The sequence below is a fragment of the Myxine glutinosa genome, chromosome 8 (assembly GCF_964187855.1).
Source record: "Myxine glutinosa chromosome 8, kmMyxGlut1.1, whole genome shotgun sequence".
NCBI lineage: Eukaryota > Metazoa > Chordata > Myxini > Myxiniformes > Myxinidae > Myxine > Myxine glutinosa.
This window is the reverse complement of record NC_136268.1, coordinates 169,261,840-169,276,899: the sequence shown is the minus strand read 5'-3', so window position 1 is coordinate 169,276,899 and position 15,060 is coordinate 169,261,840. Positions and strand designations below refer to the sequence as shown.

The 15,060-nt window shown below is 50.0% G+C and overlaps 1 protein-coding gene across 1 annotated transcript in view; it reads left to right on the top strand.

Annotated features, from left to right (window-relative positions):
* Positions 1–15,060, top strand: part of BICC1 (BicC family RNA binding protein 1) — a 564,931-nt gene that overhangs the window by 178,738 nt on the left and 371,133 nt on the right.

Here is a 15,060-nt window from a genome sequence, read left to right as displayed (position 1 = left end):
ATCCGGAATAATATCCTGAGCTTCACCAAAAACTAATCAATTCTTCCTTATCCCAAGGGCAATCATCCCACCAACTTTCATCCAAATCCGTTCAGAACTTTTCCAGATATCTTGTTCACAAACACACGAACACACACACACACACGGACGGACACGATCGAATGCGTTACTCCCTGGCGGGAGTAATTTTTTTTTTTTTTTTTTTTTTTTTTTTTTGTATACTGAATCGAGGCTCGTGAAAGAGCTAACATTTACTTCACAAACAAATCAACCAGACAAACAAAACACACAAAAAGCGGGAGCGGAAAACAAGATGGGGAGAGAAGGTGAAGCACACAAACACAACATTTGAGAGCAGGGAGATGTGTGGAAGGGAGAGGGCTTGGGGGGAGGAGGCATGGGAAGGGGGGGGGGTGGAGCGAGAAGTATAAAACACAAGGACACCAATGACTTCCAGGACAGAAGTTGGTATTTCAAAAAAGTGGAATTGGGGTGAAATTAGCGGGGGTAGAAAAGATCAAGGTTTTGGATGGGGGAAGATAAGAGATGGTGGTGAACAGCTGTTTTAAAGACCTGGAGGGTGGAGTGGGATTGAAGAGAGTGAGGGAGTTTGTTCCAGAGGCGGGAGAAAAGAGGAATGAAGGAGTGAAGGTGAGCAGAGAGTCTTGATTTTGGCAGTTTGACCATAAGAGGGTTGCAGGCAGATCTTGTGCGACCTGTAGGAATATTTGCGGGACAGAGCCCAGAGAGAGCTGGGGGGGGCAAGGCCAGAGAGGAGTCGGTAGAAGATGGAAAGACCACCAACCTGCCTGCGGTGAGTGAGTGAGAGGCCCTTGGAGTTAGCTTCATCGCGGGAGATTCCAATGATTCTGAATGCTTTGGTTTCAACAGCGTGAAGACGAGCTAGGTGTGAGGCAGGAGCACCAGCCCAGAGGGGAGAGCAGTATTCCATTGAGCTGCGGATGAAAGCCTTGTATGTGGTGAGGAGCTCAGGTGTGCCAAGGAAGGACTTCGCACGACGGAGGATGCCCAGTCGGTGACTGGCTTTGGAGGCCAGATTTGAAATGTGGTTTTCCCAGGAAAGATCATGGCAGATAGTGAGACCCAAAAGCTTGAGTGACAGAACTTCTTGGAGAGGATTATTCAGAAAGTGGCTGGGAGGGTTGTCCAGTCGGTCTTTTCGGAGAGACATCGTAAGAGTGTGAGATTTGTCAGGATTGAAAGACATGTTCCACTTGTTTGCCCAGTCTGTGATTTTGTCCAGGTCTGCAGAGAGTGAGGAGGCAGCAGACTGCCGATCTGAGGGATGAAGAATGGAGCGACAGAGAGTAGAGTCATCAGCAAAGAGATACAGAGGATTTTCAAGAGAGTCAGAGAGATCATTGATGAAGACCAGAAAAAGCACAGGGCCTAGAACACTGCCTTGTGGAACTCCAGCCTGAACAGGAAGAGGAGATGAGAGAAACCCATTCAGGGCCACACGTTGACTACGACTAGAGAGGACGTCCGCCAGCCATGCGTGGAGATTTCCATGGATACCAAAAGAGGAGAGTTTGGTGAGCAGAGCGGGGTGCCAGACCGTATCGAAGGCACGTGATATGTCAAGGGAGACTGCTCTAATTTCCTGTTTGGCATTGAGGACCTCCATCCATTGTTGAGAAAGCAGAAGCAGCATGTCCAGAGTAGAGTGTCCAGGTCTGAAACCAAATTGATGATCAGAGATCAAGCCATTGGAGAAGAGAAAAGATTTCATATCTGAAGCAATGATGGATTCCATGACTTTGCTGATAATTGGGAGAAGGCTGATTGGTCTGTAGTTGCTGGGATCTGTTTTTGCACCTTTTTTGTGCAAAGCGGTGATGTTGGCAGATTTCCAAGCAGATGGAAGATGACCTTGAGCAAAAGAGAGGGTGAAGAGAACAGAGAGAGGGAGTGAAAGAGCGGAAGAACAGGATTTTAGGACCCGTGGGCTGATGCCGTCAGGTCCAGTTGCAGAATCCGAGTCGAGGGTTGACAGAAACTTTTCCACCTTGTCAGGAGGAAAGGACACAGAGTCCAGGAGATGCTGGGTACGACTGGGTACGGTGGGTACAGAGAGGGATGGGTTTGGGACACAAGATTTAGAGGCAAACACAGAGTTGAGGCATTCAGCTTTTTCACGTGCGGAGTCAGCCGTGTGGCCATTTGAGGTGAGGGAGGAGATGGAGGGGGAACAAACACCAGAAACAGATTTGACCAGACGCCACCAGGATTTGGAAGAGGGAGACAGATAAGAGAGTTCGGTCCTGAGAACGGAGAGATATTGTTTCCTGGCTCTCCTGAGGGTGGACACACACTTGTTTCGGGCTTTGTGAAAGGAAAAGAGATTTCCTTCCGTTGGATTTGCTTTCCAGGAGACGAAAGCAAATTGTTTCTGGGCAATAGCCTCACCACAAGATTTCGTGTACCATGGACGGGAGGAAGGGTATGACAACAGAAGACGAGATGGGATAAATCTGTGCATGAGAGAGAGCAGTTTGCTTTGGAAGAATTCCCAGGAAGAATTTATGTCAGAGGCAGTAGAGATGGGAGACCAGTCCAGATGATTGATGGCTGCTTGAAGACCGTGCCAGTTGGCCTGAGTGAAATGCCAGACTCGTCGACGCTGAGGAGGCTCTCTGAGAATGGTCAGAGAGATGTCCACTTTAACAAGCACATGATCAGAAGAGCCGATTGGAGCAGAAGAAGAGCAGCAGACATTTTCAGGGAAGATAGTCATAACCAAGTCCAGAAGAGAAGATGCTCCGTTGACTGAAATCCGGGTCGGGAAATTGACAGATTGTGTCAGTCCCAGTGAGTCACAGAAGTCCTTTGCTGAAGAGCCATGGCTGGTGAGAGAGGTACCCACACCCAGCCAACTGGCATGGTGACAGTTGAAATCACCACATATGAGGAAGAGAGAGTTGGGATGGGTAGATAGAAGTTGGTCCATATTCTCAGACAGCGAGATGTAGATGGAGTCATTACTGTTTGGTGGACGGTACAACACACATATGAACAAAAGGTGGGAGCGAAGGGGAAGCCGTAGCCAAAGGTATTCCTGGGGGTGAGGTGGAGAGAGGGCAGTGCAGGGCGAGTGAGGAAGAGTTTTTTATAAAGATAGCAACCCCACCTCCAGGACGAGGCTCAGGTCTATCATACCGGAGTAGGGAGTAACCTGGGAGAGATACCAAGGAATCAGAGACATCATGAAGGAGGAAAGTTTCTGTTAAGCAGATCACGTCTGGTTTGTCAGAAGCAACCTGTATGGAGAGATCAGACATGTTTGAGCGAAGGCCCCGGATGTTTGAGGTCCATACTGTTAAGGAAGAGGAAGGGGGAGCATCGGATACAGAACAGGGGGGGGGAGCGGTAGGGTAAGATGTGGAAGAGGAGGAAGATGTAGGGAGAGCTGTTGAAGGTGTGTCAGAGATTACAGAATAGCTCGGAGAAAGGGAAGGATGGGGCAGACTAAAGGTTTGATGGTGATTGGGAGAGGCGCAGTGAGGTGTTATTTGACGAGGGGGAAGAGCGAGGCAGAAGGTTGAGGGAGATGAAGGTGAAAGTTGGAAGGGGGAAGAAGCGGGGAGGACGCTTTGAGGGGGAGGGGTGAGAGGGGAGTCTAGGAGGGGAGGAGCGAGGGAGAGTCTCGGAGGGGAGGGGCGTGGGGGGAGATTTGAAAGGAATGGGTGATTGGGAAGATTTGGAGGGGAGGGGCAAGGGGGAAGATTTGAAAGAGATGGGTGATGGGGATGATTTCGAGGGGATGGGCAAGGGGGTAGATTTAGAGGGGAGGGGTGATGGGAAATGGGATTTTGGGGTGATGGGATTTTGAAAAATGTACGATTAATGGGAAACGAACATTTATTGCAAAATGAGTTTCTTGAGACATTCGAGTCAAAAATACGTTTGAGGACGCTGGAGGGAGGATGGAGTGCTGGAGAGTTTAGGGAATGAATGAAAGATGCACTATAAGAGATGGAATTTTTTTTTGGAATGAATGGATTTGGTGAGCAAGTCGAAAGCATCTTTTTATAGAAGAAGAAGAAAAAGGTGTTATAGAATATGACAGAATACAGGTCTTCAGGGTTCAGATGAGACATTTTTTAACAACGTGATCACAAACAGCGTGGTCGAAGAATGAACGAATGAACAACTAAGAACGAATAAACGAATAAAAACAGAAGGAAATGTTTTTGGGGTTTTTTTTTTTTTTTTGAGATTTTAAAACAAGGAAGTATTGGATGAAAAGACCGTGAAAAACAGAGACCGGAAAAAAAATTGCAGCGCGATCGGAGAACCGCTGAGACAAAAAACAAAGCCTAAAGCCAAGGTTGGACACAGTAGCCTAGTACTACACTTAGGCCTCAGAATACACGATCAGAAAGACCGACGATTCTGTGCACAGGTATGAAAAACCAACGCCAAGAATACTATTAAAGACACCCCAATAGGTACATACAAGACCAGTTTCGACAAAAACACAATTGTGAAAAGTTACTTAACTTCGAAAGCGAGCGTGCATGGACAGCTTTGAAGAGACGAGACCTCCAATCTTGCGCATGCGCAGATCGCGATAAACCTGAAAATCGCAGAGCCAGAACCAGAATTATTTATTTGGTCTGGGAAGCCCATGTGAGGTTTCTTCTTCTTCAGCCTCTCACAACCCTGGGTGAATATGCGATCTTTTAAAAAAAAGTTGGAGTTTTGCCAAATCTGTTTTATTCGTTTGTTAATATACCTCAGCCATTGACAAATCTGGAACTAAGTCTTTATAAGTTCATCAAATACTGATACCACGAATGACATTCGCTGAGCTAAATGTTGATATCTCTTCTGAGGTTTAAAAAAAAAAAGTTTTAAAGCATTATACGTATCAAACGATACATTTTATTAAACGGGGAAACCTAATACACACTTTGGTGGTTTTAAAATGACAGAATATGTCTTTATTATTATTTTAAAAAAAAGAATATTGAAGATGACGCTGCTATAAAAATACACCACTCTAACACATAACCACGAGTTTAAACTACATTTACAACAAATATGAAAACTATTTTCATATCACAATGTTAAATATAGAATATATAGAAGATAATGTTTAAAAAAATGAGCCCTATCGTCCAATGGCAATAAAAACCTTCAAAAAATTCCTGGATTGGGAATAATATCCTGAGCTTCATCAAAAACTAATCAATTCCTCCTCATCCCAAGGGCAATCATCCCACCAACTTTCATCCAAATCCGTTCAGAAATTTTCCAGAAATCGTGTTCACAAACACACGAACACACACACACACACACACACACACACACACACACACACACACACACACACACGCACACGGACACGAGTGAAAGCATTAGTCCTTGGCGGGAGTAATTAGATCTTCAATGATATGTGGGTCATTCACCATTCTCTTGCTTGGGGTAGCACCCTCATTGCAGATGATGCACACACTGCTTGACATGATGATTAGAATGTGTCACCTGTAACAGAGAAAAAAACAGCATTAGCATGATCCAAAAGTTCCTCAAAATATAACAACATTCCTAAAATTGGTTCATAATCAGTGGAGGTCGACATGAGTTCAGTCCCGGATGGGGGGGCAGGGGGGTGGGCTCCCAGAAGACAGGGGGGCTCCAGAATGAGATCTAGGGACAGGAAAATTTTAACCCCATCATTTTTTAACATCTCGACTCCAAATCAAACTGAAAATGCAAAAAAATCAATTTTAGCAGACAAATCCTATGGGATTACACTTCATTCCACACTAAAACGTACGGCACTAGATGTTGCTTAGCTTAAGGGTGTCGTACTGGTGAAAAATTGAGAAAACTACATAGGTACCTTTGAGAGGCCTTTACACAAAAACAAAGTCAAGTTAATATCTAATTTTCAGTTTTTCTTGAAAGATATAATCTTGGCTTTAACTCAGACCAGTTTCAACGCTTCTTTGTCATATTACATGCATATAATTTGCATAAATTAGACCGTCAATAAAAAACAAGGAAAAACAAAGAACACATTTCTACTTCTATCTTCTATGTCACCTGTCATTCTTTTCACACAAAACTTGGTACATGTATTATACATGTGTTACTCTACTACCTGATGAGAGGATTTTGTGAAATTATGTCAAATGTTCACTAATTAGCTAATTATGCCAATTACCAGATAAAACTTGGTTGTCCTTCAATAAATCCACAATGGCTACTCCTATAAACAAAAGCCTTCATCATTTTAAAGGAAGTGATATTCTGAATATCCTGTCCAAATTTCAGCCCAAAAGAATGATGCAAATTTAAAGTTATAACAAATTTCATGCAAAATATTATATTGAATTTAATTGAAATTTGAATTTTTCAATAATTAGGGGTACTTCTATGACCTCTAATAGCATGATTCTTGTTTATAAGACTAAAAGGAAACTGTTCAGCTAAAAAAAAACAAAAAAACAAAAAAACACCTGTTCACCAGTACTACACCCTTAAGAGATCTAAAGGATGGCGAGGAGAGATTTTTAACGTTGTTGTTCTCAAACCAGATCCGAACAGACACAGCAGTAGTGCACGATGCATTTTCTTGCAAATCGATGTAGGGACCCTCACAGTGTTGTATACAGTGTTGGATCGAGGCTGGTAGTGTGGCATTGTTCAAATTGTTGCAATAATGTACGTCTATGAAACACATGCTGTTTTTCGATGTGGTGGAAAACATACATGGAGGTTGAAAAGTTTCGCGTTTCAGGTGGTGTCGCAATAACACCTCATTATACTGTTGGAAATCACTGTTTTGTTGAGTTTGAAGGAGCTCGGGCTCCCACGTCGATCGGAAGAATGGACGCGACAAAAAGCTGGAATTCGTCCGAGTTGCTTTATTCAAACAAAACACTCAGGTACTCTGAAAAGCCCGTTTATCGGGCAGCAATATATATACACACATTATCCCGGAGCGTTTGCCCAGGAAAGCTGAGAGGGGGCGTAGCCGAGCGTCCCGACCGAGGCCTGGCAAGTTGAGCGCGGGCCTGCCCGGGCGTCCTGGACGAGCCCGGCATGGTGATCGCTCCGCGTCCTTGATAGGTGCAAGGCGATTGTGAAAACCCAGCGGTAGCTGCTACACACGTCCCCCCAGAATCGACTTGCACCGGCAGGGTCAATTTGAGGGGGGTCCTGATGACCCGGCCGAAGCGACCCCTGGCAGGTCGTGGGGGGGGGGGGGGGTCCGGTGTGGTGGTGGGCGGTCGAGTGGGGGGCACCGTGGATGGGGGGCGGCCTCGCTGCGGCGGAAGGGCCACCCGTGGTGGTTGGTCGACGTCCACGTGCGCCGGCTTGAGGCGGTCAACCGCAATCCGGTCTGACCTGCCGCCGATGTCGATGTCGATGACGATGACGAACGACTTGTCGTCCCGTCGCAGGACCAGGAAGGGCCCGTCGTACGGCGGCCGGAATGGCCCCTGATGTGCGTCGTGACGCACAAAAACATACTCCGCTGTGCGAAGTGCTGGGGGGACGTAGGACTGGGGGTCACCGTGGTGGGATGTTGGCACGGGGGCAAACCGTCGGGCGGCCTCCTGGAGGTCCGAGCGCTGGTGAGCTGCGGACCAGGGACTGGTAGCGTCGGGCACGAATTCGCCCGGGACGCGTAGCGCCTGGCCGTAGACAAGCTCGGCGGTGGATAACTGGAGGTCCTCCTTGGGGGCCGTGCGGAGGCCCAAAAGGACCCACGGCAGCCGGTCGGCCCAACCGCCGTCTTGAAGGCCGGCCATGAGCGCGGCATTCATGGAGCGGTGGAATCGCTCACACAACCCGTTTGCTTGGGGGTGGTAGGCCGTAGTACGGTGGAGCTTGACCCCCAGGTTGCGGGCGACCGCGCCCCACAGCTCGGAGGTGAAGTGTGGTCCGCGGTCTGATGAGATGTCCGCCGGTGCGCCGAAGCGGGCGACCCAGGTGGCGATGAAAGCCTGCGCCACGTCGGCGGTGGTGGTGGAGATGAGGGGAACGGCCTCCGGCCACCTGGTGCTCCTGTCCACCATGGTGAGCAGGTGTGTGAACCCCCGTGACGGGGGGAGGGGGCCCACCAGATCCACGTTGACGTGGTCAAAACGTCGTTCGGGCACGGTGAAAGGGGCCAGCGGGGCTTGGGTGTGTCGGTGGACCTTGGCCCGTTGGCAGGCCGTGCAGGTGCTGGTCCAATCGTGGACGTCCCGACGAAGGCCGTGCCAGACGAATTGCGCCAACACCAGCTTCTGGGAAGCTTTCCGGCCCGGGTGGGAAAGGCCGTGGAGGGAGGCGAAGATGCGGCGTTGCCAGGTGACGGGCACGATGGGGCGAGGCTGGCCTTGGGAGACGTCGCAGAGCAGGACAGTGTCCACAAAGGGGATGTCGGCCAGACGGAGGCCCGTGTCCGCCGCCGGAGGGCTTGCACCGTTGTGTCGGTGGTTTGGTCCGCCGTCATAAGTGCGAAGTCCACCCCCAGGTGGACCGCGTTCGCGCTGGCCCGGGAAAGACAGTCGGCCACGGCGTTGTTTTTGCCGGCGACGTGCCGGATGTCCATGGTAAACTCCGACACGGCGGAGAGGTGGCGCTGTTGGCGGGCCGACCACGGCTCCGTGACCATGGCCATTGCGTAAACCAACGGCTTGTGGTCGACGAACGCCGTGAAAGGTCGGCCCTCCAGGAGGTGGCGGAAATGGCGGACGGCCAGGTGTAGACCGAGGAGCTCACGGTCAAACGTGCTGTATTTGAGCTCATTCGGCCGGAGTGCCGGCTGAAAAAAGCGAGTGGCTGCCAAACCCCGTTCACCCATTGCTCATGTACGGCGCCCACCGCGTAGTCAGAGGCATCCGTGGTGAGGGCGATGGGAGCGTTGAGCACCGGGTGAGCGAGCAGTGTTGCGTCGGCGAGGGCCCGCTTTGAGCTTTGGAAGGCCGTGTCAATTGCTGCGGACCAGGCGATGTCGTGCTTGGCCGGCTTGCCCCGGAGGGCTTCGTAGAGGGGCCGCATGAGTTGAGCAGCGCGGGGCACGAAGCGGTGATAAAAATTCACCATTCCCAGGAATTCCTGCAGGGCCTTTATGGTGCGGGGACGCGGGAACATGGTGATGGCCTCGACCTTGGTTGGCAGCGGCACGGCCCCGTTCTTGGTGATGTGGTGGCCCAAAAAATAAACGGCCGTCGTGCCAAAGTGGCATTTGGCCGGGTTGACGATGAGGCCGTGCTCGCTGAGGCGCCCGAACAGTGTTCGGAGGTGGAGGAGGTGCTCGGCCCGGGACGTGCTGGCGACGAGGATGTCGTCCAGGTAAATGAAAAGGAACGGCAGGTCACGCAGCACGCCGTCCATCAAGCGCTGGAACGCCTGAGCCGCGTTCTTGAGACCAAACGGTATCCGTAAGAATTCGAATAAGCCGAACGGCGTGATGACTGCCGTTTTAGGGACGTCGGCCGCCCTGACAGGTACCTGGTGATATCCCCATATGAGATCAATTTTCGAAAAAATGACCCGTCCCGCCAGACGGGCAGAGAAGTCTTGGATGTGCGGGATCGGATACCTGTCGGGGGTGGTAGCATCGTTAAGGCGGCGGTAGTCGCCACATGGGCGCCAGCCGCCCCCTGGCTTTGGGACGATGTGTAGTGGCGAAGCCCACGCGCTATCGGAGCGCCGCACGATGCCGAGGTGTTCTAAAGTGTCGAACTCGGCTTTGGCCACGGCGAGCTTGGCTGGGTCGAGGCGGCGGGCTCTGGCGTAGACTGGCGGGCCCGTGGTTGGTATGTGGTGCTCGATCCCATGCCGTACTGCGACGGCCGAAAACGTCGGCCGCGTGAGGGCCAGGAACTCCGTGAGCAGGCGAGCAAACTCGTTCGCCGCTGGGAGGGCGCATGCCAGCTCGGTCGGCGCGGAGCTGCTCAATGTGCATACCAGGGAGCTGAAGGTTTCGGCATTGATTAAACGACGCCGTTGGACGTCCACCAGCAGTCCGTGTGCGCAGAGGAAGTCGGCGCCTAGCAGAGCCATGGGCACGTTTGCGGTTACAAACGTCCAAGCAAAGCGTTGGCCGCCGAAGCAGAGGGTGACGTTGCGCGGGCCGAAGGTGCGGATGGCCGATCCGTTGGCCGCAACCAAGGAGGGGCCGCAAACCCCGGACTGCCTGTCCTGGTCAGAGGCAGGTATGACGCTCAGTTGGGCGCTGGTGTCGCACAGGAAGCGCCGTCCGGACGCTTTATCCGTGATGAACAGTAAGTTGCCCGTGTGGCTGGCGCTCATGGCTGGTAATGAATGCCGGCCCGGCCGTTTCCCAGCCTGCCGAAGGTGCACGGGGGTCGGCATGTCCGGGCCTTCTGTCCGAACCTGGCATGATAGTAACACCACGCTTGGTCAGGTGGAGGCCCCGGTCGTCGTGCTGGAGGTGGTCGGCTCGGTGTAGCGGCCGCCAATTGCGTCGGCAGTTCGGTCGTCGACCGTGCCGGGTGCTCGGGCGCCATGGGTGTTGCGTCGGACGGCGGTGGGCCCCAGGTCGCTGCTGCGATGCGCTGGCCTGCGGCTGAGATCTTGTCGGCTTCCCTGGCAAGGGCACGGGGATCCGTGATCGTTGTGCTTGCCAGGGCGAGGCGTACCGGGCTAGGCAGCTGACGGAGGCACAGCTCCCAGAACAGGAATGCCGGAGAGTGCTCGCCGAGCAGCGAAAGCATGTAGTCCATTCGCTCGGAAGGGCGCGTGTCGCCGAGCTCGGGCAGGTCGAGCAGGCGCCGTGCGCGTTCCGCCAATGGGAGGGCGAAAGCGTCGAGGAGGAGCTTTTTAATCGCGCCGTATTTGTCAGCGGCTGGCGGGCTCTCGAGGAGGCTCAGGGCGCGGGCCGCGGTGGCTGAACCGAGCGCTGCTACCACATGGTGGAAGCGGGTGTCGTCGGCCGTGATGCCTCGCAGGGCGAACAGGGAGTCCGCCTGTGCGAACCAAACCACCGCGTGAGCCTCCCAGAAGGTAGGCAGTTTAAGGGCCACTGCCGTGTCCATGTCGGTAGGTGACCAATGAAGGAGCTCGGGCTCCCACGTCGATCGGAAGAATGGACGCGACAAAAAGCTGGAATTCGTCCGAGTTGCTTTATTCAAACAAAACACTCAGGTACTCTGAAAAGCCCGTTTATCGGGCAGCAATATATATACACACATTATCCCGGAGCGTTTGCCCAGCAAAGGCGAGAGGGGGCGTGGCCGAGCGTCCTGGCTGCGGCCTGGCAAGTTGAGGGCGAGCCTGCCCGGGCATGCCCGGGCATGCCCGGGCGTCCCGACCGAGGCCTGGCAAGTTGAGCGCGGGCCTGCCCGGGCGTCCTGGACGAGCCCGGCATGGTGATCGCTCCGCGTCCTTGATAGGTGCAAGGCGATTGTGAAAACCCAGCGGTGGCCGCTACAAGTTAATCTTTAGTTCACCTGAAACGAAGTACCGGGGTGCTTATGCGATGGCGCGTCTCCGTCCTTCCGTCAGTCTGTCAACACTTGCAACTTCTTTTCCGAAACCACTGACGGGATTGTGACCAAACTTGGCACAAATGATATTTGTTGTCTTGTGACTAAAGTTTGTTCACGGCATTAAAAAATCGGAGTCCAAGGGGTCTACCGGGGGTCAAAGTGGATCCAGGTTTGACACCCCCAAAATAGGAATTTGCTTTTTCCGCTGAAACTACAGACACGATTTTGATGAAACTTCACCACAACCTTCATCATCGGTGATGTACCAATGTTTGTTCACGGCATTAAAAAGGTTGGGGTCTGAGGGGGTTTACAGAGGGGTTTCCTCCCTCCCCCCAACGAGGTATTTGTTTTCTTCTCAGAAACTACAAACGCAATTCCCATGAAACTTGACCACAACATTCTGTTCATCACCCATAATGCACCAACGCTTGTTCCTGGGACTTAAAAAATCGGGGTCTAAGGCAGTCTATAGGGTGAGGAACGGGGGGGAGGAGCGTTACCTCCCCCCCCCCCCTAAAAATAGGTATTTGCTTTCTTCTCATAAACTACACATACAATTTTGGTTAAACTTGATCACAACCTTCATCACCAGTGATGTGCCAATGTTTGTTCAAGGCATTAAAAAATTGGGGTCTGAGGAGGTATGCAGGGATTAGGTGGGGGGGGGGCGGACAGGGGGGAGTTGACCCCCAAAATAATTTTATGCCTCTGACCCCGAAGGTGGCCGGAGGCATTATGTTTTCAGGTTGTCTGTCCGTCTGTCTGTCTGTCTGTCTCTGTCAGTCCGTACAGGCTAAACCTCGTTTTTCTCAGCAACCACATGTCCAATTGAGACAAAACTTTCAGGGTAGGAGCGACACCTATGTTCAATGTTTTTGTGATAATTGTGACATAGGTCACGTGGTATGGCAGTCATCTTGGATTAAACGCAAATAATTTTAAAAATATTTCTCAGAAACCGCCAAATGGAAAAATTTGAAACTTGGCACATTGTCAAGTACTCCCAATGCGGAACAAATGCACAATAATGATGACATCATCATCGGTGAAGTGGTATACCAGCCAAAATGTTTAAATTTGTTTGTTTAAAGTCTTGTGATTACGTTAGTACGATTGTACATGCTGCCCTGTCTTCCAGCTACCATTGAAATTGGTTGGTCAAATCTTTACCAAAAATGGTAAATATTTCAAACACTTTACCATTCTTGGACGTGTTGGTCGAAAGATCTGCGCGTGGTTTCACTACAGTCACGTGAAAAAGTAAGTACACCCCATGTAAAGTTTTGACTTTTTCAACATATTTCAACATACAGCTATTTGATCTTCATTTCAACAATATTGATAGATAAAGGTGATATAATATAACAAATATCATGAAACATTTACATTTTGTAGTCCATTGTATAATTTAAATAAACATAAATGCAAATTTCGCATGTGGAAAAAGTAAGTACACCCTTGGCTCTAATAGGTGGTATTGCCCCCTTTGGCAGAAACAACCTCAAATAGGCGTTTCTTATAACTGTCTACCAGTCTGTGACATCGACTGGGAGAATTTTTTTTTCTTTTCAGCCATTCCTTGGTGGATTTACTGGTATGTTTAGGGTCATTGTCATGTTGGAAGGTCCACCTTCGGTTGAGCTTCAACTCTCCGACAGATGGCCTCACATTATCCTCAAGCACCCTCTGGTACAATGAAGAATTCATAGTGGATTCTATGATGGTGAGCTGCCCAGGCCCTGATGCAGTAAAGCTGCCCCAAACCATAATATTTCCACCACAACGCTTTACAGTTGGTATCAGGTTCTTGTGGTCAAATGCTGTCTTTGGTTTTCGCCAAACATGTCTTCTGGTACTCTGGCCAAATAGCTCTACCTTTGACTCATCTAGCTACCTTTGACTTTTGAAATAGCTACCTTTGACTCATCTGTCCAGAGAACATTGTTCCAGAAGTGCTGGTCTTTGCCTCGGTGTTCATTGGCAAACTTTAGTCTTGCCTTGATGTTCTTCCTGGACAGCAAAGGTTTCCCCCTGGCACACCTCCCATGTAGATCAAATTTGTGCAGCCTCTTTCTAATGGCAGACTCGTGCACTTTGACATCAACAGTGGCAACAGCTACCTGTCGGTCCCGTCATGACATTCTTGGGTTCTTCGAGACTACTTTCAGCATCTTGCGGTCTGCTCTCAGGCTAAACTTGCTGGGGCGGCCTGGCCTGAACAAGTTGGCAGTTGTTTGGAATCTTCTCCACTTGTAGATGATCTTCCGGACAGTCGAATTATTGATTTCAAATTGTTTGGAGATCTTTTTAAATCCCTTCCCAGACTCGTAGGCATCCATAACCTTCTTTCTGAAGGCCTCAGAGAGCTCTTTTGATCTGGGCATGGTGATGCCGCACACTTCAACAACAAAGAGCAAACCAAACGAAATGTCTGAGGTTTAAATAAGACAGGTTCCTCCAAGATCCTCTCTAAAGATGGTCTAATCATTTGCACCTGAGCTGGTGCACCTGATTCTAATTTTAGGTATTTGAAGTAGTGATAAATGTCGGGGTGTACTTACTTTTTCCACATGCGAAATTTGCATTTATGTTTATTTAAATTATACAATGGACTACAAGATGTAAATGTTTCATGATATTTGTTATATTATATCACCTTTATCTATCAATATTGTTGAAATGAAGATCAAATAGCTGTATGTTGAAATATGTTGAAAAAGTCAAAACTTCACATGGGGTGTACTTACTTTTTCACGTGACTGTACATCAATCTGCTGGAAGCACTGGGTCGTATACTCCCTGGAATTCATACAGCTCCATTTTAGAAATTTGAAAGAAGTGGTTGACCATAGGACTATGTTGACTGTATGACCTATGCTGTTCTACAAAATAGTTGGTGGTAGAATTCAGTTCGCTGATGTGTAAATCCTATTCAATTTTTGGCCGAATGACTTGAAATTTGAATCGGATTTTCATATCAGCCTACGGAATTCAACCAGCAACTATTTTTGCGGTCAACATAGGTCATAAGGTCAACATAGACCAAAGGTCATCCACTTCTTTCAAATTTCTAAAATCCTCTATTTTCAACCGTTTTGACTTGAAATTTGAATGGGATTTACAAATCAGCGAACTTAATTCAACCACCAACTATTTTGCAAAACAACATAGGCCAAAAGACATAATGAAGGGGAGGGGTGAAGGAAGGGGAGGAAGAAATAAAGAGGGAGGGGAGTAAGTGGAATGGGGGGGGGGAGGTGAAGGGAAGAGTGCCCCAAGGCTGGGGGAGAGGAGTCAAGTGTGGAGGCAGAGGGGAGTGGGGGAGGAGTAGGATGGGGGGAGAAAGGGAGGAGTGCCCCGAGGCAGGGGGAGAGGAGTCAAGTGTGGAGGCAGTGGGGAGTGGGGGAGGAGTAGGATGGAGGGGGAAAGGGTAGAGTGCCCCGAGGCTGGAGGTGAGGAGTCAAGTGTGGAGGCAGCGGGGAGTGGGGGAGGAGTAGGATGGGGGAAGAAAGGGAAGAGTGCCCTGAGTCTGTGGGAGAGGAGTCAAGTATGGAGGCAGAGGGGAGTGGGGGAG